Below are 27,508 nucleotides of genomic sequence, written 5' to 3'. Positions count from 1 at the left end.
GATTCTAGTTATAGTTTAGTCTCTAAACCTAATTTGTTCAACCCATATCCAAAGTTCATATTTTATATATTGAAATTTAGATCCTAAATTCATAATTTTAGATCTTATAATTTTGAATCTTAATTCTCAATTAAGTATATTATGTACAAGGATTTAAGTTTAGATCTCGAAATAATTTCTAACCTAAACTATTTTATTGTATCTCATATAATATCATTATTTGCATAATCGAGTCTATTCACTCTGATACATGAATCGACTTATCACAGTAAATCGGCACAACACTGAGACAAATAGAAATCTATAGACCTAACCTGCACAATTGAGTCGGTTCATCAGCAAATGAGCCAACCAACCAGGGTCTCAAGTTGACTCCAACAAAATTGAGTCAACTTACCAAGCACTTGAGTCGATCCAATTGAGAATCGAGTCAACTCCATAGGCATACCAGTCACAATTTCATATTTTTCATGCAAACAAAGCCTAAGTTTTTGGATCTAGAGTTTGATAGAAATTAAGTTTTAGATAGTATGCCAAACAATATATCAAATATAATATTTTAGCAATCTAAAATATATAAAAATACATGCATAATTTGATTTAAATCTAAAATATGTAACAATTATAATTTTCTATTCGTTGTTTATCTTCATAGGAAACATCACAGTCCGCACCCCTATACGTCATAAAAGAGAACCCATCGAACGGACAAGAGAAAGACTTTAATCCCTCATCATCTTATGATCGGACAGTCATGGTGACTATCCCAATTTAATTACTAAGCTATTAAAAATTTAATCTAATATATCACATGTATAATCAATTAAAAATCAAATCTAATTATCTTTCACATATTAAACATATGAATAATAATATCAAATCTATGCATGTAAAAAAAATTTCAGCAATCATACTAGATTCAAATTAAACCTCAATTAATATTTTTAGATATAAAACTAATTTTAATCTGAATTATTTATGATTAGTTTAGATCTGAAATAATTTTAGATCTAAAATAATTCTATAATCATATTACAGATGCATAAAAATCAATCTAATATTAATCGATGTTCTACATTATTCTAGGACAACCGTTTAGTATAATAGGATTATGACAGGGCAACCTTATTTCAGAATGATGTGGATTATCTTACTAACCTTCAGATCTAATTTTTACACATCAAATTTCAGATCTGAAGGGTTTTCATGTTCGTATCAGAACCTATGCTCTGATACCACTGTTAAAAAACTGCTACAGTTTCATACGTGTAGTTTAATTTTTTTTTTAAACGTGACACAGTAAAAATAAATAAATTAAAATATTTTTATTTTATTTACATACTAGATCAAATATGAAAATCATAGCATGGATCTTGATATGAATGTTCAACCATGATTTGAAATCTGAAAAGAAAAACAAATCATTAGAAAAATAAATCAGAGATCAGATCTCCATACCTTGAATCTTGCGGATGTCTCAGATTCTGATTGTAGCAATGCAAGTATCCGACCTCTATTAATAATCACACAGAGATATTTGATTAGAGTATTGAGATCATCGGTGTGCTAGCACCTTTCAGATCTCGCTTCTCATCCTTAGATCTAAATCTCTTCTTCTAGATCTCAAAGAAGGAGATCGCTGCGTGAATTCTGTCATGCAGATCCGATGGGATCTGAATCAGATCACTATGAAGAGAAGAAGAACCTTTTTTCTTCTCTTCATCTCTCTTTTTTCTCTTCTTAGATCTGATCTCTATCAGATCTTGGCATGGAGATGAAGTGGAGAAGGGAGGAGGCGTTGGGAAGAAGAGATGATGTCAAAAAGAAGTCGCCACACACCTTCACGTCAAAACTCATGCCCCCTTTTATTTTTATCACACAACCACTTCATATCCCACACATACCCTCTCCTTCATGCCCAAGAGATCTTATCTCAATTAATCTAAGGCATTGAAATCCAAATCAAAGATTAGATGGAAGTTGAGATAGAGTTGTGTTGTAAGAAAGAAACCTCTTCTCACAAATTAGCACATTCCAATCTTATCCAATTTTTTTTTGTTGCACAAAAAAAAAATTCCATATCCCAATCAGATATATTTTGTTTCTATTTTAAATTATATTTAAATAAAAAAAATGGATGAGAAAAAATTTTAGATAAGGTGGGGCGCCAACTATTGGCACCTCCTCTCCTTTCACGCACACTAAGAAAAAAAGATGATAAAAATAACACTTTTTTCTTTTTGATGTGATTTCTAGAGAGAGAATTTAAGAGACTTAGACTCTCTGAGTCATGGTTCTTCTGGTTCAAGTTGGATCTTAATCGGATTCAAATCCAATCCAAAATGAGCCAATTCGAAAAGACTGTCAAGCCTGATCCAATCAGACTTGAAATCTAAATTTGATTTGGATAATTGAACCTAATTAGTATTAAATTAAATTAAATCTGTTGGTGCAAAAATCCACTTGCGTCGGAGAAGCTGGAGTCGGGGAAGCCGCGGTCGCCCCGGGACCTGCAAGGGAAGTCTAAACCGGAGGTGGGGTTGCTCCGACAAGACCCTCCGATGCTCAAGTCAGTTCTCTGCCTCAACAAGAATGGAGTGCTCGAACGGAGAATTTAGCAGAGTTTTGAGATAAAAAAATGAGCTTAGAGAATAACGTATCTGGGTCCCCCTTTTATAGGCGGAGGGGGCAATGGATTGATGGCGACATTTGTAACCGTCTGGTAGTGGGCCGCCTATGGTCAGAGGAATTTATTGCGAAGGGTAGTGGGGTAGACCCGTGGCTATTGTCATAGCCTGCCACGTAGGGCCTGTAGCAGGTAGTGGAGCGACGTCCGTTGCTAGCTGTCAGTGAGTAGTGGGATCGTGCAGCACCTGCCGCAGGGAGCGGAGCAGAATCGTGGCTGTTGATACAGCCTGTCAGGGAGTGATGGGTCCGCCGCTGGAGCCGCGTGGAATCCGCTGCAGGACGTGGAACAAGATCATGGTTGTTATCACGATCTGCCAAGGGGCGCAGATCCGTTGATCGAGGTTCGGCCGCGGTCGGAGTCCGGCCTCTGTAGGAGTCTGTGAAGGGTCCTCCTTTCGGTTGGGGTTGTAGGTGGAGTCCGGCTCCCGTGGGAGTCCGGACGAAGCTTATCCGTAGTGGATACCGAAAGCGGAACCCAGCTCCCGTAGGAGTCCGGGCGAAGCACTTTGCCATCGAAGTTAAAGATGAAGTCCGGCTCCCGTAGGAGTCCGGATGGAACTTACCAGCAGTTGATGTCGAAGGTGGAGCCTGGCTCCCATAGGAGCCCGGGCGGAGCCGAGCTGCCGTTGATGTCGAGAGCGGAGCCTGCTCCCGTAGGAGTCCGGGCAGAGCTATGCTACAATCGATGTCGGAGGCGGAGCCCGGCTCCGTAGGAGTCCGGGCGGAGCCACTCTGATGTCGGCGGAGGAGCCCGGCTCCCGTAGGAGTCCGGGCGGAGCCGTTCTGCTGTCGATGGAGGAGCCCGGCTCCCGTAGGAGTCCGGGCAGAGCCGTTCTACTGTCGAGGACGGAGCCGGTTCCCGTAGGAGTCCGGGCGGATCCATTCTGCTGTCGGTGGTGGAGCCCGGCTCCCGTAGGAGTCCGGGCGGAGTCGTTCTGATGTCGGTGGTGGAGCCCGGCTCCCGTAGGAGTCCGGGCGGAGCCGTTCTGCTGTCGGTGGTGGAGCCCGGCTCCCGTAGGAGTCCGGGAGGAGCCATTCTGCTGTCGAGGATGGAGCCGGCTCCCGTAGGAGTCCGGGCGGAGCCGTTCTGATGTCGGTGGTGGAGCCCGGCTCCCGTAGGAGTCCGGGCGGAGCCGTTCTGCTGTCGGGGAGAGCCAGGCTCCCGTAGGAGTCCGGGCGGAGCCGTTCTGATGTCGGTGGTGGAGCCGGCTCCCGTAGGAGTCCGGCGGAGCCGTTCTGCTGTCGAGGACGGAGCCCGGCTCCCGTAGGAGTCCGGGTGGAGCCATTCTGATGAGGATTTCAGCTGCGGGTATTTTATACCCAACACCAGTCCCCCTACTTCCGAGTTCGAATTTCAAGCGAAGGAAGTACACAGAGAGAGACGTGCGCAGCCGAAATTGCCCCTTCGATCCCTGCGCACTGCCGCCCCCACTTAATGCGCCACATCAGAATCCATTTTTTGGTGAAGGCGACTTGAAAAGTCTTTTCGAATCCCGTTGAAACGCGATTCCAAGCATCGCTCTGAGGAATCTGTGAGCGGTCAATCCTCGATGGCGGTGAAGGGGATAAGCGCGCCACGTGGCACACACCAGTTGGCCCAGGAATACCCGCCGCCATAACTGCGCCAGGATCCATCGGCTATTTAAACCCCTCAGTCCCTTCGTGGTTTCATCCTGGCGCTGTTCTTTCATCTAAGAGTTCTGCTTTTCCAGTCCCTGTCTCTTTCCCTCACACCATGTTCTCTACTCGGGGGCTGCTCTTGAGGGAATTTTTAGGGTTTGGAGGAAGGTGAGGAGGAGAATGGCGGCTGGTGAAAATCTCCGTCGTTCTAAAGGGAGCCCAAGGAAGAATTTCTTCGACAACAGGGGTTTAATAACGGGGGCTGTCGGTGAAGTTATTCTGCCTGCGAATCTTGGAGTAGCAAGGCGGGTGATACCGGTCAAGAGGGCAGAATAGTCGTCATAAGCCATGACGGGATCCTTGACGTCGTCGGGGCCGAGAGACCAAAGGCGGTCGGCGTCGACGGTGAGGCAGTAGAACTTGTTGCGGGGATGGTGGAAGTAACGCATGCCGACCTTGCGGAGAGTCTTGGGTGGCGGCCGTCGCGGCGCATTCGGAGATGAGGCACATCTCTGGTGTCACTACTGCTCCCGAAGTGGCTACGGCTCTTCTTGAAACAGGTCTTCGCTGCTGCCGCCGTTGCCCTTACTGCCTCCGGAGATCTATCCCACCCCTTTCCCGCTAAGGTTGGGACTTCAGGAATAGAACGAGGCGAGATGGGGCGAGAGCTGTTACGCACGCTGGAGAATGCGACTGAGAAAGATAGAGACGGAGTTCGTAGCTCGGAGCGGCCTCCGGTTGTCCTGCCCGAAACGTGCTCGCGAGACCTGCGATGACGTGTATCTTCTTTTTTCCTGACCCACGGGTCCTGTAATGTGTACTTTTGTTAAATGGAAAAGTGATTTCAGTGCCTTGTTTGCATCTTGTGTTGAATAGTTGTCCGCCGAACTTCTTCATTTTTCTTTCCTTCTCTTTGTCTGTGTTACGTCGTTCCAAGGTCGTCGGCAACCTTTTCAGTTCATGCGGGGTCGTAATTCGCCGAGCTCCTTTTCAGCTTTTATGCCATTCGGAGATACCCACTTGTCAAGTTTGCTTGGATTTTTCTCCGCTGAAGTCGGGGCTAAGTTCGGCTCCCTTGATAATCCGAACGGAGAAGCCCTGTAAAAGTCAGGGCAAAGTCTTTCTGTAATCAAAGTCATAAGTAAAGTTCGGCTTCCGTAGAAGTCCGGGCGGAGTTGTCCTGTAGCTGATGTTGGCGGTGGAGCCCGGCTCCCGTAGGAGTCCGGGTGAAGTCTGGGTGAAGTCTCTTTTTTCTCTCCCCCTTTTTTTTCTTTTTTTTTTTTTTGGAACCCGGCTCCCGTAGGAGTCCGGATGAAGTCTTCTTTTGGCGCAGGGACCCGGCTCCTGTAGGAGTCCGGGCGAAGTCTTTTTTGCGATGGAACCCGGCTCCCGTAGGAGTCCGGACGGAGTCTTCTTGGCGTAGAAACCCGGCTCCCGTAGGAGTCCGGGCGAAGTCTTTGTTGGCGTAGGAACTCGGCTCCCGTAGGAGTCCGGGCCTTCCACTTTGCTCATGTCAGGACGAGGTTCTCCTCCTATTCCTGACAGGGCTACGGGGGCACATTAGGGCGTTGCGAGGCCTCTCCCCCCATTCGGTCTAAAAGAACCGGGCCTTCGACTTTGCTCAAGTTAGGACGAGGTTCTCCTCCTGTCCCTAACAGGGCTGTGGGGGCACATATGGGCGTTGCAAGGCCTCTTCCCCCATCCGGTCTAAAAGAACGGACCTTCGACTTTGCTCAAGTTAGGGCGAGGTTCTCCTCCTATCCCTAACAGGGCTGTGGGGGCACATATGGGCGTTGCAAGGCCTCTCCCCCCATCCGGTCTAAAAGAACCGGGCCTTCGACTTTGCTCAAGTTAGGGCGAGGTTCTCCTCCTGTCCTTAACAGGGCTGTGGGGGCACATATGGGCGTTGTGAGGCCTCTCCCCCATCCGGTCTAAAAGAACCGGGCCTTCAACTTTGCTCAAGTTAGGGCGAGGTTCTCCTCCTGTCCCTAACAGGGCTGTGGGGGCACATATGGACGTTGTGAGGCCTCTCCCCCCATCCGGTCTAAAAGAACCGGGCCTTCGACTTTTATAAGGTTGCTCTCTCGTTTTCGATACCGTCTGCTTGAATTGTCCCAAGACAAATGGGCACGCATTTTTTGATTAGGACGAAATCACTGGTAGTACATCCGTAAGTTTTCTGAGCTCCACGGTCGCGGGAGGTCGGCTCCTCCGAGCTCCTTAAGATAATAAGTTCCAGGTCGGACTACTTCTTTGACCTCATAAGGTCCCTCCCAATTTGGGGCAAGCTTCCCCTGGCTCTGCGGTTGTGAGACAGCAGCTCGTCGGAGCACTAGATCCCCTGCTTTAAATGCCTTGTTCTTGACTCGGACGTTATAATATCGGGCAACTTTCTGTCTGTAGGCTGCCATTCGGACCTGAGCAATCTCCCACCTTTCTTCCAGTAGGTCGAGGTTGGCTCTGAGACTTTGCGCATTTTGGGGTTCGTCGAATGCCACGACTCGTGCCGACGGGAGTTTAAGCTCGATCGGGATGACGGCTTCCGTACCAAAGGCTAAAGCAAAGGGAGTCTCTCCTGTAGGCAACCTCTGGTGGTCCGATAAGCCCATAGCACATGATAAAGTTAGTCCGCCAAGTTCCTTTTGCTTTTTCGAGCCTGGTCTTAATCCCCTGCAAAAGGGTTATGTTTGTTACCTCGGCTTCGCCATTCGCCTGGGGATGGGCCACTGATGTGAATTTGTGGGAGATGTTTAGGTCTTCACAAAATTCAGCAAATCTGGCTCCCGCAAATTGCCGTCCATTATCAGTGATCAGGGTTCTAGGCAAACCGAACCTGCATATGATTGATTTCCAAATGAAATCCTGCACTTTCGCTTCCGTGATTTTGGCTAGTGGCTCGGCCTCGACCATTTGGTGAAGTAGTCGATTGCTACAAGGAGGAATTTCCTTTGACCGGACGCCATGGGAAAGGGGCCAAGAATATCCATCCCCCATTGCACAAAAGGCCATGGGGCACTCAAGGGTGTAAGCTCGGTAGCGGGTTGTCTCTGGACGTTGGCGTACTTCTGGCATCGATCACATTTTTTGACATATTCGATTGAATCACGATGCATTGTTGGCCAGTAGTACCCTTGGCGGAGTAGTTTGTGGGATAGAGACGCACCTGGCTTCGGCAAACTCCCTCGTGTACTTCCCATAAAGCGTAATCAGCTTCTGAGGGTCGGAGGCATCTCAGGAGGGGCAAGGAATATGATCTTTTGTATAATTTGCCCTCATAAAGGATGTACCGGGAGGCTTGATTTGGAGTTTCCGGGCCTCTTTCGCGTCCTGGGGGAGAATCCCATCTCTAAGATAGGTTATCAGCGGGTCGACCCAGCTGGGCTCGTGGTCGATCTCCATTACAAGTCGCGGTTCTTCCGTACTCTGATATTTTAAGACTTCAAAGAGGACGTCTTTGGGCAATTCGGTCGGAGCCGATGTCGCCAGTTTGGAGAGAAGATCGGCCCTGGTGTTCTCCGACCTTGGAATTTGCTCGATGTCAAAACTGCCAAAGGCAGGGATGAACTCCTTCACCTTCTCAAGATATTTGGCCATACTGTCCTCCCGCGCTTCAAAGTTCCCGCTAACTTGCCCCACCACAAGTTGGGAATCGCTGTGCACCCGAGTTGACCTATTCCCAGCTCCCGGGCGATCCTCAATCCTGCGATCAGAGCTTCATATTCCGCTCCATTGTTTATTGCGGGGAATTCGAAACGCAGAGCATACTCCGCGATGACTCCCTCTGGGCTGGCCAAGATCAGGCCTGCACCCGCGCCTGCCATGTTGGAAGATCCGTCCACATGGAGGGTCCAAAAGCTATCGGAGGTACTGGCTTCTTCGTCGGGGGAGTTCGGTTGAGTCCTCAGGTTGTCAATTTTGTTTTGCTCAGGTTCGGCCTCCTCGGGGATGGTGCATTCTACTATGAAATCCGCCAATACTTGGGCTTTTATTGCCGGTCTAGGTTTGTAGTTGATGTCGAATTCTGTGAGCTCGATTGCCCATTTTGCCATTCTCCCAGAGGTGTCAGCTCGGTGCAAAACTGCCTTGATCGGTTGGTCGGTGAGTAATGTCACTGTGTGCCCTTGAAAGTAAGGCCGGAGTCTCCGAGCTGCAATCAACAAGGCGTAGGTCAGTTTTTCTAATTTAGTATACCTGGTTTCGGCGTCCCTCAGCACGCGACTAATGTAGTAGACCGGTCGCTGGACTTTCATTTCCTCTTTAACAAGGACGGCTGCAAGGGCTGTGGGAGAGACTGCCAGGTACAAAAATAGTTCATCCTTGGGCTCGGGCTTCGCCAGCAGTGGGGGCGAGCTAAGGTAGCTTTTTAATTCTTCGAATGCCTGTTGGCATTCAGAGGTCCAACAGAAGTTCTTCGGCTCTTGAGGGTTTGAAAGAAGGGCAAGCATCATTCGGCCGACCTCGCGACAAAGCGATTAAGAGCCGTAACTCTTTCCGTGAGGTACTGAACCTCCTTGATCGACTTTGGGGCAGTCATATTTTGGATGGCACGAATTTTCTCCGGATTGGCCTCGATCCCGCGCCCCGATACCATGAAGCCCAGGAACTTTTCTGAGGTTACCCAAAGGCGCATTTGGTCGGGTTCAGCTTCATTCTACACTTTCGAAGAGTGCCAAAGGTTTTCTCGAGGTCGGCGACATGATTTTCGGAAGACCTGCTTTTCACGAGCATATCGTCCACATAAACCTCCATATTTCGGTCGATCTGCTCCTTGAAGATTTTGTTCACCAGTCGTTGATAGGTTGCGCCCGCTTCTTGAGGCCGAACGGCATAACCCTGTAGCAGTAAAGGCCGCGATTAGTGATAAAAGCAGTCTTCTCTTCATCTTCCGATGCCATTCTAATCTGGTTATAGCCGGAGAACGCATCCATAAAAGTGAGAAGCTCATGGCCCGAGGTAGCATCCACCAGTTGGTCGATCCTGGGAAGGGGATAGCTGTCCTTTGGGCAAGCCTTATTCAGCTTTTTGAAGTCGATACACATCCTCCACTTGCCGTTTGCTTTCTTGACCAAGACAACATTGGAGATCCACTCAGGATAATTGACCTCCTTGATGAATCCTGCCTTGAGAAGTTTATCCACTTCCTCGGCTATTGCCTTCTGCCTCTCCGGGGCATGACTCCGAATTTTTTCTTTTGTTGGCCGATGTTTAGGGTCGATCGCCAGATGATGTTCCATGACTTCTGTGTCAATCCCCGGCATATCCGCCGGGACCCATGCGAAAACGTTCGCATTCCTTCGGAGGAAATCCACGAGATGCGCCCGCACCTCCTCCTTCAGATTGGAGCCAATTAACACCATATGCTCCGCATTCCCATCGTTTAAAGGAATTGGTATTAGGTCCTCGATCGGACCGCCCCTCTCTTCAGTGAGGTCACCGCACGCATCCAACCCGTCGATCGGACAGAGGTCCGCTTGATCGCTTCTCTGCAGGGCAATGTTGTAGCAATGCCTGGCCAGCGCTTGGTCTCCCCGAACTTCTCCAATCCCCTTGCCAGTGGGGAACTTCAATTTCAAATGGTAGGTTGAAACAACGGCTCTGAGGGCATTGAGGCCGGGTCGGCCAAGAATTGCATTGTAGGCAGATGGTGCCTTTACCACCAGGAAATTCACCAGGGCTCTGGACCGCTTTGGATGCTGACCCGCGGTCACAGTTAGAGCTATCGTTCCTTCCGTTGGAACGGCATCACCAGTAAACCCTATTAAGGGGGAGCAAATCGGCCTTAGATGACCGCCAAGAGTGGCCATTCTTGAAAAGGCACTGTAAAATAAGATATCGGCCGAACTTCCGTTGTCGACGAGAATGTGACGGACGTCATAATTTGCTATGTTCAAGGAAACTACGACCGCGTCGTTATGAGGGAATTGGACTCCCTGGGCGTCTTCTTCAGTGAAGGCTATGGGTTCTTCAATTTTTTGCCGCTTGGGGGGTGCAGCTGATGTGCTGATCGCCTCCTGCCGGGATTCCCCCGAAATGACATTGACGAAATCCGGTGGAGACTGGTCGCCCGACCACCCTTTATCGGCGACCATAGCTGGAGCTAGTTGTGCAGAGACCCCACGAGAGGGCATCGGACGGGGAAAAGAGGATTGGGTGCCGAAAAAGATGGTCGGAAGCGGATCCGTTGAGCGCTCCTTTAAGAACAAGGGTGCTGCGAAGGCACAGCCCCTTCCTCTAGCGCCAATCCTGTTGGTGCAAAAATCCGCTTGCACCGGAGAAGCTGGAGTCGGGGAAGCCGCGGTCGCCGCCGGGACCTGCAAGGGAAGTCTAAATCGGAGGTGGGGTTGCTCCGGCAAGACCCTCCGACGCTCAAGTCAGTTCTCTGCCTCAACAAGAATGGAGTGCTCGAACGGAGAATTTAGCAGAGTTTTGAGATAAGAAAATGAGCTTAGAGAATAACGTATCTGGGTCCCCCTTTTATAGGCGGAGGGGGCAACGGATTGATGGCGACATTTGTAACCGTCTGGTAGTGGGCCGCCCATGGTCAGGGGAATTTATTGCGAAGGGTAGTGGGGTAGACCCGTGGCTATTGTCATAGCCTGCCACGTAGGGCCTGTAGCAGGTAGTGGAGCGGCGTCCGTTGCTAGCTGTCAGCGAGTAGTGGGATCGTGCAGCACCTGCCGCAGGGAGCGGAGCAGAATCATGGCTGTTGATACAGCCTGTCAGGGAGTGATGGGTCCGCCGCTGGAGCCGCGTGGAATCCGCTGCAGGATGTGGAACAGGATCATGGTTGTTATTGCGATCTGCCAAGGGGCACAGATCCGTTGATCGAGGTTCGGCCGCGGTCGGAGTCTGGCCTCTGTAGGAGTCTGAGAAGGGTCCTCCTTTCGGTTGGGGTTGTAGGTGGAGTCCGGCTCCCGTGGGAGTTCGGACGAAGCTTATCCGTAGTGGATACCGAAAGCGGAACCCAGCTCCCGTAGGAGTCCGGGCGAAGCACTTTGCCATCGAAGTTAAAGATAAAGTCTAGCTCCCGTAGGAGTCCGGATGGAACTTACCAGCAGTTGATGTCGAAGGTGGAGCCCGGCTCCCATAGGAGCCCGGGCGGAGCCGAGCTACCGTTGATGTCGAGAGCGGAGCCTGGCTCCCGTAGGAGTCCGGGCGGAGCTATGCTGCAATCGATGTCGGAGGCGGAGCCCGGCTCCGTAGGAGTCCGGGCGGAGCCGCTCTGATGTCGGCGGAGGAGCCCGGCTCCCGTAGGAGTCCGGGCGGAGCCGTTCTGCTGTCGATGGAGGAGTCCGACTCTCGTAGGAGTCCGGGCAGAGCCGTTCTGCTGTCGAGGATGGAGCCCGGCTCCCGTAGGAGTCCGGGCGGATCCGTTCTGCTGTCGGTGGTGGAGCCCGACTCCCGTAGGAGTCCGGGCGGAGCCGTTCTGATGTCGGTGGTGGAGCCCGACTCCCGTAGGAGTCCGGGCGGAGCCGTTCTGCTGTCAGTGGTGGAGCCCATCTCCCGTAGGAGTCCGGGCGGAGCCGTTCTGCTGTCGAGGATGGAGCCCGACTCCCGTAGGAGTCCGGGCGGAGCCGTTCTGATGTCGGTGGTGGAGCCCGGCTCCCGTAGGAGTCCGGGCGGAGCCGTTCTGCTGTCGGTGGTGGAGCCCGACTCCCGTAGGAGTCCGGGCGGAGCCGTTCTGCTGTCGAGGACGGAGCCCGACTCCCGTAGGAGTCCGGGCGGAGCCGTTCTGATGTCGGTGGTGGAGCCCGACTCCCGTAGGAGTCCGGGCGGAGCCGTTCTGCTGTCGGTGGTGGAGCCCGGCTCCCGTAGGAGTCCGGGCGGAGCCATTCTGCTGTCGAGGATGGAGCCCGACTCCCGTAGGAGTCCGGGCGGAGCCGTTCTGATGTCGGTGGTGGAGCCCGGCTCCCGTAAAAGTCCGGGCGAAGCCGTTCTGCTGTCGAGGACGGAGCCCGGCTCCCGTAGGAGTCCGGGCGGAGCCGTTCTGATGTCGGTGGTGGAGCCCGGCTCCCGTAGGAGTCCGGGCGGAGCCGTTCTGCTATCGAGGATGGAGCCCGACTCCCGTAGGAGTCCGGACGGAGCCGTTCTGCTGTCGAGGATGGAGCCCGGCTCCCGTAGGAGTCCGGGCGGAGCCGTTCTGATGAGGATTTCGGCTGCGGGTATTTTATACCCAACAAAATCTAATTAAATTTAATTTAATTTAAATTAATTAAGACTTAATTTATAATTTAATTAATTTCAAAAAAATTATAATATTTATAATTAAATCCTTACACTAACAATTAGCAGCTGTCAAAACTGTAATGCTTACAAATTAATAGTTTCTAAAATTCGAACTATCAATCCGATTGATAATTCGAATATGATCCAAGCTATTGATCAGGTCATGCTCTTTTTGTGTGTGATCCCTCAGGTTCTATTCTATCTGATAGTGAGACATACCGTGATCTCCATCACAGTATCATCGAAACTCTTTTCGATGGGCTAAAACGATTCCAACTCACCTCAACAAAGATCGTTGATCCGAAAATAATCTTAGTGAGTTCTTATGATCTACCAGTGATGTCTAATAATATATAATGGTAATTCAATAAAATAAAAAAATAAATTTTTAGGTACAGTTATCGTGTGATATAATCTCTTTATCATGAGTCACGATTTGACGGAGATCATGGAGAACTCGTCAAACTCCATCATCAGTCATATGCTAGATTGGCTCGACTCGAGTTCATCTATGAATCCTATGAAAAATTTTTTATAGTATTCATACTTACTTTGGTTAGAGATTTTCTGAACTCAGTCTTACGAATCGCATAGGACCTCCTTTTCTATCAAAATCGATAGATTTCATCTAGATGCATCCTACTCTAAATAGTGAATCTGAACCTACAATAGCCAACATACACAGCAAAGATCCGAATAGCTAGAGATCAAAAAAATATATAGTCAAAATAAATAGCATCGCTGTGAATAGTCAACACACCGTAGGTCAAAGAACTAATCACACCACTGCAGCATCGAGAAGATCGCTGACGAGTGAATAGATATTCAAGTGATTTCTCGTATTGGTCATGTTCAATGCAAGTTATTCTCTAACAACCACCTGCACTCTCACCTCAGTGTCTTTACATTATAGACTCGAGACTCATCTGTCCTAAAGGGAGTGATCCGTGCATCGATCTTGAATCGATTGATCATTGTCCTCCGTGATGATCCTTTGATCAGGAGCATTTAGAAATTAATCACTAATAATGTATGTCTCAAATTTTTAATACCTTGAGAATATACAAAATCATCTTTGTTAATTTTTAAGACAAATCATGGACACATATGACATGATTGGTGATAAAGACTGTCCATCAAGTACAAAATATACCTTAGAAGAAGGTATGTATTAGCCAAGATTGACTTTTAGGGCACACATCTAACAAACTCTCACTTGCACTAAAGCCAATCTGCTATATTTCTGAGCCCCATCTTCAGAAGACAGGCTTCGATGTTTAACTGGCTAAGTGACTTGGACCTACCACTATTATGTGGAGTCTACTTTCTGTACCTTCATGTATTTTTACTTGAGATAATCGCATATATCTCTGCTCTATGTGCATGGACTTCTGGTGAGATCTTGGCTCCTTAGTGATGGCTATGGACCATTATCTTTGCAGTACAATATCAAAGCATCCAATGGTATGACATCTAGTTCTATAACTATCATAAGAACCATAACACATCCTGCACATCTATAGTATATTCAGCTTCCACTGGTTGATTGCCTGAAATCCTTCCAGCAAATCGAACCAACATAACTGAAGAATACATGCTGATATAGATATTCCACCATTAGCATCAGTGTATCCTCTTACTCTTAGCTCTAACCCATTTTCAAAGATGAGGAATAATCTCTTAGTGCTTTTCAAGTACTTAAGGATAATTTTTATAGCAATCCAATGCTCCTAGCCTGGATTTAACTAATATCTGCTCGTGACTTTCACAGCAAAATATACCAAGTCAAGTACATATCTTGGCATACTCCTATGCTTAAGAGGATAATGGATCCCTCTTGGAGGTTTCAATGCTGAACCTTTCAATACCTCTTCTATGTACTTATCTGTGAAAACCAAACATCTTTTTAAGATCTATCTCTATAGACCTTTATTTTGAGAATGTTTGACATAGATCTTTGAAAAAAAAATTTTATAAATAACCACATAATAATCAAGGTCAGTATGGGACCCTCCCACTGACCTTCATGTAACTACATAATTCTTTATATCACGTCGTTGTAGATTTTGAAATCATCCCTATGTTCCCAATCTCCCTCGAGAAATACTTTTTCTGAACTCTGTCATAACCTACTCTAACCTACTTTTTAAATGAGTTATGCAGGTTGAATTAATATGTTGGATGGGTAAGTTTTATTATTTCCAACTGTAAGAAAATCATGTGAAAAACCAGTTGGTGAGGGTAGTTTTTTTGCATGTGATGCATATCTAGATGAAACTTTCATAATATATACAAGTTGCTAATTCTCTTAATTAGCACTCAACAAAAAAAAAGGATTGTTTTTTTTTTTTACATTGTTATATATCTCTATTGATAGACTTCTAATAGATTTTTCGATCTGATTCACCAATTTTAATTACCTTTTTTTCTTAAATTTACTCTCTAATCATAAAGAAAATTCTTACCAATCCTTTTTCTAATTTGACTTAATAACTAGATGCAAGAACGGTTGTTGTTGGCTCCAAATTCATCTAGCACGACCTCTTTAGCTATGGTAATTTAGGGTCACCAATCACATGATTTTTGCATGTACATTGATTTTTGCATTGGATACTTATACAAAGAAAGGAAAATTTTTTAGGCTATTCATTAGTTTTTAATTCAATGCTTGTTTCTTAATAATTTGATTGAGGTGCAAATGGATCAGCGGCCTCATGTACAGATAGGGGTACAAATAGGTCAGGTCAGATCGGGTCATGAGTGACCCCGATCCAATCCGATTTCTTGATTGGGTCCTAATATTGGACCCAAGCCCAATCCAATTGAAGATCAAATTGGGTCAGGTCCATGATTAAAAAGTCTGCTCCATTGGATCATTTGGGTCGGGTTGGATCCATGTATAATCTGATCTCAATCTAAAAAATTTGGATCCGACTCAGTCCCAAATTCTAGTCAAGCTCGGATTGTATGATAAACCAACATATACAAAGTTTATGACAAAAAAAAATAAATATTACTTTATCTTGTATTAATTTATCAGTAATTTCTTAAAATCTCACAGTCAAATTGAGTAAAATAATATAAAAAATAATAATGCTATAATAGCATTTGGAATTCTAATCCCACTCTATTTGCTCTATAGTTTATATATTAGATTCAATACTAAATTCAAATCGGATCGAGTTGGGTTGGGTCTAATTTAGTAAACCCAAATCTGATCTAGAATATTGAATGGCTCCAATTTTAGAACCTGGTTCAATCCAGCGGATCCTTTAAAATGGGTTGGATTGGGTCTAAGCGGGTCGGGCTAGGTTGGGTCGCAAGTCAACCCGACCCATTTGTAGCCTTATGTATAGGGATTGGGTTGTATATTTTATGCAAAAGAATCATTAACCTGTTGGGAATTGTGTCCTAAAATCAATCGTCTTACGATTGAGTTTATCCTGGTATATGAATTATTGATTATTGAATAAAAATTATTCTGACATTTTTCATCACAAAGTAACATCTTTCTTGAACTCTTATGCTATGATGAAGTCCTTAGAACTATGCTAGTATACGATAAAGAGAGGATTTATCGTATAGTTCTTAAATATATTCGTGACCAAATGATACGTCATTACAGGATGATGTATTTATCGAGTGGAGGTCTGTATGCCGTATGGGTTGGTTGTCCTCTTAACCAAAGAGTGTGGTGACACTGGTACGGTATACAGATGAGATGCAGTGGTACATCATCACTGAACAAGTGACTCACCTGTTGAACATTTTGCTGTCAAGAGCTGCTCGTGAAACACATGGGTATAAGTATTTTTCAGACCTGAGATTATCATAATGACTTGCAAGTAACTCACTGTGTTTTGGTGCCGGACTATCTACATTTTTAATACTGTGACGGAAGGCTATTGGGTATAGTCAAGTACTTGTGAAGTCTGTATGTAGATTAAGATAGGATTGATCCCTCCAGATTATTAAAGTGGATGTATCACTGTATTTCAATTTAGCAAATCTTTGGCCAAGATAATCTATGAGATAGATTTGAAAGATTAAAATATAGTGCGGATAAAGCAATCTCGATTGACAACTAATCTGAGACCATCCTAGAGCATTTAGGGTCAAAAGGATGAATTATGCGGTAATCATGTGTACAGATTTTAAAATATTTTTTTACGATAATTTGACCTATTTGAACATCAAAAACCCATGCTAGATGGTATTTCAATTAGTGCAGGAATTGATTCCTGTGCTACCAATTTAGTATTTGAACCTATGAAGTTATGCACACAAGTCAGACAAAGTAGGAAGAAATTGACCTATGTTTATATGTCTAATTTGAAAGTACTTGACTTGATTGAACATATAAGCTAACTTAATTGAGAATTAAGTTATGGATCAAATGGGATTCAAGAGTTAACTATGTCTAGCTAGCACTACACATGAGATTCAGGTTCAATCCTGGAGATAAACAGTTTCTGATCTATGATCCATAGAGCATATAAAAAATTAAATTTAATTACTGATTAATTTTAGATTAGATCTAAATTAATTAGTCTTAATTAAATCCAAAATTTAAATTAGATTTGGTACAAAAGTCTTAAAGAGTTTGGGATTAACAGTCTTTTAAAATTATTTCGAATCAGCTTCGAATTGGATTCAAATCAGATCCATTTTGATGAGATATGAGTATTTCCACTTGCACTAGGATTTCCCTCTATTATGGACCAACCAACACCTAGAGCTTTGCTCATTTGGGGCATCCCACGTGGGTGAGGGTGTGGGTGCAAATTGATTGTCATATGTGATGGCAATTCTATCTCATGTAGGAATCCTTATTTCATGAGTATTGGACTGATTCAAATCAGATTTGAGTTAGGATTCCTATACTTATTTGGTCATGGGATTCATCTATAAATAGAGAGGGTCTCTACCTATGGATGCATAGCAAACAAATCAGATTGAGAGAAGAGAGAAAGAGAGAGAGGGGCGTGAGAAGAGAGAGACGTCCTATCTTCCCCTTGTCCTCTCCTCTTGTTGCCGCTCTTCTTCCTTGGATGTGGATCCATCTTGGGCATCCCACCAGTTGGTGTGAGGTGTCACACTAGAATATCTCATCCTTCAATTAATTGAGTTGTGAAGGTAATTAGATTGGAGTTCATCCTACTTTCCTACGGTGTCTGACGTGCATGCGAAGTAGAGAGTCTGCACATCCAAGTCTCTGTGAAGATTTATATCAGATTATTTAAGATTTGATCTTTGATTTCACTGTGATTCAGGTAAGAATTTGATTCTTAATCATATAAAAAAAATAGAAAAATTTTCAAATGCAACTTGGGCCTTATGAAAAAAAACTGTTTCCCTTCCCTTCAACTGGTATCAAAGTAGGCCTGAAATATATGCATACATGATAGAATTTTTTGAATTAATATTATAAGATATAATTGAGATTTTTTGTAAGATATTAAATCTAATTTAAATCTATTTAGATAAAATTTTTGATCTGATTTTGATTGGATTAGAGGTGCCTAATCAATGATTGATTGAGGTTGTTATAAGTCTGTTATAATAAAATTCTGATATTATTGAATTTCTGATAGAATAATAATATGAATTAAAATTTATTTTAAATTTATTTTAATAAAATTTTAATATTATTATTTCTCTTATGAAGTGAAATTTATTTTAGATCTGAATTGGATCCGTTTTGATGGATATTTAGATCTGAATCCTATCAGAATCTAGCACTGCGTGAAAATAAAGTTTACCAAAAATTTATTCCTTATGTATTCATATTTGTATCTAATTAATTTTTTATATGATATCAAATCTAAAATTAATATTTTATAATCAGTATAAGATATATTTCAGATCTAATATAATATATATGATACATTAAATCTAATTAGATTAGATGAAGAACATAATTGATAAGATCAAGGATATGTTCATGACATAAAATAGTTTTATCAATAATTGTATGTTGATGTAATTATATATGAAATTAGATTTTAGATCTTAGTAGCCTATTATTCAGATTGATGAGATCACCAGACCGTCTGATCATAAAAAATTGAAGAGATTAATCTCTCTTTTATCTATTCGATGGATTCTCTTATGACGTGTAAGGGTGCCATTGTGATCCAATTTCATGAAAAAAAAATGAATAAATTTTTATATATTATTTTAATCATAAATATGTTTACATTAAATCTAAAGTGATTTATGATTCATTACAATAGGATAAAATTTAGATATAAAATTATTTTACATCTGAATTGCATATTACATATGATGTAATCGGTATAGATCTAAAAGTTGTTATGATGCATGAGATGTATGTATGAAGTTTAGATCATACATATGCATATTTAATTATTAAATATATTATAAAAATTTATTTTCATGTATTGAAATATATGGTACGCTTCATCTAAAATCTTTGTAGAATAGTTCTACAGACTAAAATACATATTTCACATACTTAATTATGAATTAAATTTTGAATGATCTAGATTTGAGAATTGAAGATCATTAAGACACCACATAAAATGATGGGCAAAGGGTTAGCATGAATCTGATCCTTCTAATGGGTTAGACCTAGGGTTAAAAATATATATGGACCAAATAGAGAAATTGATTAAATCTAATCAAGTGTTGAATTAGATCAGATTAGTATTTATCTAAATCAATCTCAATAGTTGTAATTTGATCAAATCCATGTGTTTGACCCTAATAAAGGGACCATGATCATGGCTCCGTGGTTGAGTCCGAATCTTCTGGTGAACCAAATCAAAACTAATTTATCAATTGGTGTCTAAGATAAGTTTGGCAGATTCAATCAAGTATTTTTTAATTGGGAGCTATTCACCTAGATGTGTCTATGGTGAGTTAAGGGCATATCCCTTCCACTGATCTCACTTGGCCAACATTGTTAGATTATGTTTTGATTAGATCACTAGTCAATTCGTACAGACCCATACCATTAAAGTCAATCAGTGTGATTGATTTAGGTGTCTTTAGACCAGCTTGTGTCTCATCCTTTACATGACTTGGTGAAGTCAGTGGAAAGATTTGCAGCTTGCAGATCGAATTCTTCTCTTATTTTCAAATCAATGAAATCAAATTCTCTAAATTATTAAGTCCATAAAGTGATAAAGTTATGAGATAACTTGGTCATTGCCTCCCATTAAAGTGCATGATAATGAGTCTAATATTCCAAATAGACATTGGATTTGCCACACGCCTGGTGTCTATTACGTATTGAAATTATCATTCATCATATGACCATCATGATATACCATCAGATCAATGCTCAAGTTGGCCAAGCCATACTCGGGTCTGAACATCTGTTTGTTGGATACACTTGATATGTCATGGTAATGGCTAGACCTAATCGAGATTTTTAATGGAGGTGACATACGCCTGCTGAAAAGATGCCTGGGGCAAAACTTATTGCTAGAAGTTGTTTGGAGAAATAATTGCTTATGAACCTACCCATGGATGCACTAGGATTGGTCGAGCCACACTAGGATTGGCCGAGCCACACTCAGGTCCAAATGCAGTTCGTGTTGATTCTAGTACCCACTAAAGAATTAGTGTAATTCCTTGAGTTGGAGGTAGAGGCTACCAATTCATAAAAATAGTGAGAGGACCTTTAGACTAAAGTCCATATCTTCAGGATCAAAAAAAAAATTCATATACTAATAGGCTAATATTTTTTCTTTCAGTTATGACAAACACACTATCCCTCCGTACGCTGTTGGATAGCGACAGGCTCACCGGATCCAATTTCAATAGCTGGTATCGAAACTTGAAGATCATCTTGGAGCATGAGAGGATTTTGTACATCCTCACGGATCAGACACTTGAAGAACCTACAGCCAAAGCTCCTCGTGCCATGAGAGATACTTACATGAAATGGCTCAATGATCACACAACTGTACGTTGCATGATGAGGACAGCCATGAACGACGAACTTAGTCATAAGTTCGAGGATGCGCAGCTAGAGGAGATCATTCAAATATTGAATGTGTCCTTCGACACCCTTGAGGATGCAGAGAGATACAAAACTTTCTGCCAAGTGTTCAATGCCCATATGCGAGAGGAGGCTTCAGTCACCGATTATGTATTGTACATGATTGAGCAGATTGAATGCCTTAGCAAATTTGGCTTTTTGTGGCATGAATAGTTAAGCAAGGATGCTATCCTCAATTTCTTATCGAAATTCTACTTGCCCTTTTTCAGTCATTATAGAATGATAAAGCCTGTGGTAAATGATCATAGTTTGCTAGGGTTACTATAGACTTTTAAGAAGAATCAGCAGCTCCAGAAGGAGCCAGTGAATTTAGTGAGAGGTTCATCTGTAGGGCATCGATCCTCTAAGAGAGAAAAGAAGAAAAAGGTATAGAAATCTTGTGCCACCGATCTCAAGCAGAGTAAATCGTCAAAAGTTGATAAGAGCCAAGCAGAGTGCTTCTTCTATAAGAAGCTGAGTTATTGAAAAAAAAATTATTCTACTTACATAGCCACCTTTGACCCAAACAGGTCTAAAAATAAGAGAAAGAAGTAACCAGTTGCTTCACAAGGGACTTATATGATAATATCTTATAATTTCTCTGTTTGTGATACTACTATCAGGGTATTAGATACCAAAAGTCCTATTAATATATACAATTTATTATAGGGACTACAGATAAGTAGGAAGTTTTGAGAGGGCGAGCGGTTCCTTAATATTGAAGATGGAAGTCTTATTCTAGTTCTGACCTTGGAAACTTTGCAGCTTGTCTTCGAGTCCAGTAGTATCATATTAAATGATTGTCATTATTATCCCTCCTTTTCGATGAATGTCATCTCTGTAGACCTTTTGGCCAAACTTGATTACAAGTTTATAATAAAAGATGAATTTTGTGATATTATTGTGAATGATACTATAATTATATGTGGACAATAGAAATATGACATATACATAATATCACAATCTGTTAGTGTAATGTACACACTCAATAAATATTCTAAATTAAATAATGTCAGTGAATCCTATCTTTGGCATTGTAGGCTTGGTCATGTGAACAAAAATAGGATTGATAGGTTGATCAAGAAACGTATCTTTGAGATAGATGATTATGAATCATTGCCTACCTATGAGTCCTGTCTACTTGGTAAGATAATTAAGTCATCTTTTAAGGAAAAAGGTAAAAAAAGCCAGCGATGTACTAGGTCTAATATATACTAATGTATACGGGCATATGAATATAAGTGCCAGAGGAGGATACTACTACTTCATTACATTTACAGACGATCTATTGAGGTATAGGTATATCTACCTTATGAAGCATAAGTCAGAATTATTTGAAATATTCAAATGATTTCGTGCTGAAGTAGAGAAACAAACTGGAAAGAGTATTAAGATCCTTCGGTCAGACCGAGGAGGTGAATACCTCACCAGTGAGTTCTTAATATATCTGAAGGAGAATGAAATTCTTTCATAGTGGACCCCTCCTGGAACACCACAACATAATGGGATATCGGAGAGAAGAAATCGAACCTTGTTAGATACAGTCCGATCCATGATGGGCTTTGCAAGTCTGTCAATCTCTTTTTGGAGATAAGCTCTAGAAACTGCCTGCTACATTCTGAATAAAATTTTCAGCAAGTCTGTTGATAAAATTTTATGTGAGATATGGACTGGGTGTAAGCCGGTACTCTCACACCTTAAGGTCTGGGGGTGTCCAGCTTATATCAAGCATTGAAAGATAGATAAGCTTGAATAGAAATCCGACAGATGCTTGTTCGTATCGTAGGGTACCTAAGAAAAACTAAAGGGTACTACTTCTACCTCACTGTAGAGCAAATGGTGTTTGTCAGCAATCGAGCAGTCTTTTTGAAAAAAAAATTCCTTGGTGAAGGAGCTAATGCCTGTAAAATTAAACTTGATGAAGTTCATGAAGTGAAAAGACCAACACACAGAATTGAATTTGATTGGTGAATCGAATTCAGAGCCAGTAGAGGTGCCATTGAGGAGATCTGGTAGAGTACCACGTCAGCCGAACAGATACTATGATTTTTTAGTCCGAGACAGTGACCCCATCGAATTTGATGAGAACGATGAGGATCCGATCACCTATATAGAAGCAATACAAAGGCCTGACTTCTAGAAATAGCTTGAGACCATGAAATCCGAGATGGAGTCTATGGAGATCAATGGTGTATAGATACTAGTTGATCCGCCTGAAAGGATAAAACTCATAGGATGTAAATAGATTTTTAAGAGAAAAAGAGGAGCGAACGAAAAGATAGAGATCTATAAAATCCATCTAGTTGTCAAGAGTTACCGTCAACATTATGGTATTGACTATGACGAGACGTTCTCTCCTGTGGCAATGCTCAAGTCCATCCGGATTATACTTGCTATCGTTGCACACTTAGATTATGAGATCTGACAGAGGGATGTCAAAACCGTCTTCCTTAACGGAGACCTAAAAGAAAAGGTATATATATTACAACCTGAAGAATTTACATCCATAGATGAGTCGAAAGTGTGCAAGTTAAAAAGGTCTATTTATGAACTTAAGTAGGCATCTAGGAGTTGGAACATCCATTTTGATAAGGTGATCAAAACGTATGGCTTCGTTAAGAATGGAGAAGAGCCTTACATCTATAAGTGTACTTCCAATTCTGTTGTCATCTTTCTTGTGCTGTATGTAGATGATATACTGTTGCTAGAAAATGACATCTCGATTTTGCAGAGTGTGAAGCTATGGTTATCATCACAGTTTTTCATGAAGAACTTAGGAGAAGCATCTTACATCTTTGGGATGAAGATCTATAGGGATAGATCTAGAAGATTGCTGGGATTGTCCCAATCTACGTACATCGATACCTTATTGAAATGGTTCCACATGGATAATTTCAAGAAAGGCTATCTTCTAATAGGACATGGAATTACTCTTTTCAAGAAAAATTATTCGATAACTCCTTAGAAGAGAGAGCGCATGAGTAGAATATCATATGCTTTGACAGTGGGATCTATCATGTACGCTATGATATGTACAAGGTCAGATGTGGCCTATTCACTAGGGATAGTGAGTAGGTACTAGTCTGATCTGGATGAGAAGCATTGAAAGATTGTGAAAATAATTCTTAAGCATTTGAGAAATACTAAAGATCAATAGCTTATCTATGGAGACACTGACCTGAAACTTGTTGGATATACTGATTTCAATTTTTAGTCAAATTGTGATGATAGCAGAAGCATGTAGGGCTACGTATTTACTCTGAATAGAAGAGTTGTTTGCTGAAAGAGTTTCAAGCAACATACTGCAGCCGATTCTATATGCGAAGCAGAATACATTTCTGCATTGGATGCTACAAAGAAGGCGGTGTGGTTACGAAAGTTCATCAGCGAGCTGGGAGTTACACCTTCCATTGATGGCCCTATATTGCTGTACTGTGACAGCTCCAGTGCCATATCTCAAGCGAAAGAACCCAAGTCGCATCATCGCACCAAGCATATTCTGTGCCGCTATCATCTGGTATGAAAGATCATGAACCAAAATAACATCAAGCTTCAGAAGATGATGAAAAGAAGAACTTAGCTAATCCCTTCATAAAGCTCTCGGGATCAAAGAGTTCAATGATTTTAAATGAAAGATGGATATAAGATACTGCTCCGATTGGCTTTAGTCCAAGTGAAAGTTGTGGAAAATTATGTTCTAAAATCAATCGTATGATGATTGAGTTCATCTTTGTATATAAATTATTGATTATTGAATAAAAATTATTTTGATATTTTTCATCATAAAGAAACATCTTCTTGGAACTCTTATGCTGTGATGAAGTCTTTAGAACTATGCTAGTGTGCGATAAAGAGAAGATTTATCGTATAGTTCTTAAACATATTCACGATCAAATGATATATCATTACAGGATGATGACGTTTATCGAGTGAAGGTCGTTGTGTACCATATGGATTGGTTGTCCTCTTAACTAAAGAGTGTGGTGACATTGGTATGGCATATAGGTGAGATATAGGGATACATCATTACTGAACAAGTGACTCACCTGCTAAGCATTCTGCTGTCAAGAGCTGCTCGCAAAATATATGGGTATAAGTATCCTTCAGACCTGAGATCATCATAGTGACTTGTAAGCAACTCACTGTGCTTTGGTGCCGGACTATCTGAATTTCTAATACAGTGATGAAAAGCTATTGGGTACAGTCAAATCTTACGAAGTCTGTGTGTGGATCAAGATTGGATTGATCTCTCTAGATTATTGGAGTTAATGTATCACTGTATTTTAATTTAGCAAAATCTTGATCAGGATAATTTATGAGATGGATTTGAAAGGTTGAAATACAATGCGAATGAAGCAATCTCGGTTGACAGCTAATCTGAGACCATCCTAGAGCATTCAGGGTCAAAAAGATGAATTATGCAGTAACCATATGTATGGATTCTAAAATATTCTTTTGTGATAATTCGATCTATCTGGATGTTAAAAATTATTGCTAGATGGTATCTCGATTAGTGCAGAAATTGATTTCTGTGCTACCGACTTAGTGTTTGAACCTATAGAGTCACACACATAAGTCAGACAAAGTAGAAAGAAATTGATCTATATTTATATATCTAATTTAAAAGTACTTGACTTGATTGAACATATAAGGTAATTTGATTGAGAATTAAGTTATGGGTCAAATGAGATTGAAGAGTTGACTATGTCTAGCTAGCACTACATATGAGATTCAGATTCAATCTCGGAGATGAAAAATTTTTGATCTATGATCCATGGAGCATATAAAAGATTAGACTTAATTACTAATTAATTTTAGATTAGATCTGAATTAATTAGTCTTAATTGGATCCAAAATCTAAGTTAGACTTGATACAAAAATCTTAAAGAGTTTGGGATTAATAGCCTTTTGAAATTATTTCGAACCAGCTTCGAATTGAATTCGAATCAGATCTATTTTGATGAGATATGAGTATTCTCACTTGCACTAAAATTCTTCTCTATTATGAGCCGACCAACACCTGGAACTTTGCTCATTTGGGATGTCCCATGTGTGTGAGGGAGTGGGTGCAAATTGGTTGTCATATGTTATGACAATTCTATCTCATGTAGGAATCCTTCTTTCATGAGTATTGGACTGATTTAAATCAGATTTGAGTTAGAACTTCTATACTTATTGGGTCATGAGATTTATCTATAAATAGAGAGGGTCTCTACTTATGGATGCATAGCAAACAAATCAGATTGAGAGAAGAGAGAGAGAGAGGCGTAAGAAAAGAGAGAGGTCCTATCTTCTCCCTTGTCCTCTCCTCTTATTGCCGCCCTCTTCCTTGGGCATGGATCCATCTTGGACGTCCCACCTGCTGGTGTGAGGTGTCACACTAGCACATCTCAACTCTCGATTGATTGAGTTACAAAAATAATTGGATTGGAGTTCATCCTGCTTTTCTGCAGCGTCGACATGCATGCAAAGTAGAGGATCTGTACATCCAAGCCTCTGTGAAGGTTTATATCAGATTATTTGAGATTTGATCTCTGATTCTGCTGCAATTCAGATAAGGATTTGATCCTTAATTATATAAAAGAATAAAAAAAAATTCAGATGCAACCTGGGCCTTATGAAAAGAAATTGTTTTCCTTCCCTTCATAACCTTCCTTCGCATGCAATTACCATTGGATCATCCGTTGCACAGATCTCAAAGCACCCTAAAATCCATCATCCATCCATTAACATAGATCTTAAAGTGGGCAGGTGATGATCCAATGGTGGTTTTGCTTAAAGGAAGGTTAATCATTCTTTTGTGCGAAAGATGCACCATCCCTCATGTACAATACCATATTCTTGATGGAATAGGTTCAAATTGTTTGAAGTATATATATGTGCACCACCTTAATCAGCCATATAGATCTTAGAACTAAACAAAACATGAATGCAAGAAATCATCCACGAGCAAATAACTAGATTCAAAACCACAAAGACTATCAATAACCAAATGCGTAAGTGTTTTAGTCATCCCCAACAGTCAATGAAGGCCAAACCACACCATAGTCCGACTATTTCTACACAACTATATACTTTCAAATCACACCAAACCATATTGACCAAAAAAAAAAAAGAAAAATATCACACCAAACCATAAGCACAGACTGCACAAGCAGGTATAGAGTTCATACTTCATAGAGATGCACCTAATTATCTTACTGTTGGACCACTCACAATAGTTTTCATGTCAATGCGTGCCATTTCTGCTAAATCAGTTTGATCCAGCTCCAAGGCTTCTACATAGATATTCTGAGCTCTTTCATGGCCGACCACAAGCTGCAAGCTCTCCTTCAATTGTATCACCACTTGGGTCATCGTTGGCCTTTGACTAGCTATTGGCATAGTGCACTTCATTGCTGTATCTGTCACCTTCCAAACAGAGTTGGTGTCGTACTCTCCTCTCAGTCTTGCATCAACAACATCAGTGATTTCCCCTCTGGCGATCCGCTGTCGCACCCATTGGACTATGTGACCCCTGTCAGGGTTTCTAAGCACAGCCGGTAGGCCTGTTATCAGCTCCAAGAGAACAACCCCGAAGCTATATACATCGCTTTTTTCATTCAGCTGGAAGGTATCATGGTACCTACATAACAATGGTATCAGTTTCTGTAATCTCAAATAAATCTAACATTAGTTAACTCATAGATGCCGCATGTTAAACAGGATATGGCTTTTTTAATCTCAAGCACCAAGGCCCAACCGGCCTTCTAGTAGGCACTTCAACTGAGATGCATCAAATCAATGCATCAGCTTCGTGTTTCCTACAAAAAGGCTAGAGAATACCTGGTCCTCATTTTACAACGGCACAAATGCACATGTTGCACCACAAAATACTATGCAGCATTTGATGGCCACTATTAATAGATGGATAGCCATTAAATAAGATGGACTTATGTGTTATACATAGCACATCTGTTTGAT

The 27,508-nt window shown here is 42.4% G+C and overlaps 1 protein-coding gene and 1 pseudogene across 3 annotated transcripts in view; one reads left to right on the top strand and one right to left on the bottom strand.

Annotated features, from left to right (window-relative positions):
* The window catches only part of LOC105037078 (probable LRR receptor-like serine/threonine-protein kinase PAM74), a 266,372-nt gene that overhangs the window by 35,713 nt on the left and 203,151 nt on the right, over positions 1 to 27,508 (top strand). The window lies entirely within an intron of this gene.
* LOC140854730 (probable LRR receptor-like serine/threonine-protein kinase At1g51880) overlaps positions 26,504 to 27,508 on the bottom strand; it is a 13,886-nt pseudogene continuing 12,881 nt past the window's right edge.

Source organism: Elaeis guineensis, chromosome 1 (genome assembly GCF_000442705.2).
Source record: "Elaeis guineensis isolate ETL-2024a chromosome 1, EG11, whole genome shotgun sequence".
NCBI lineage: Eukaryota > Viridiplantae > Streptophyta > Magnoliopsida > Arecales > Arecaceae > Elaeis > Elaeis guineensis.
The sequence above is the reverse complement of the archived record's forward strand: the minus strand, read 5'-3'. Positions and strand labels throughout refer to the sequence as shown.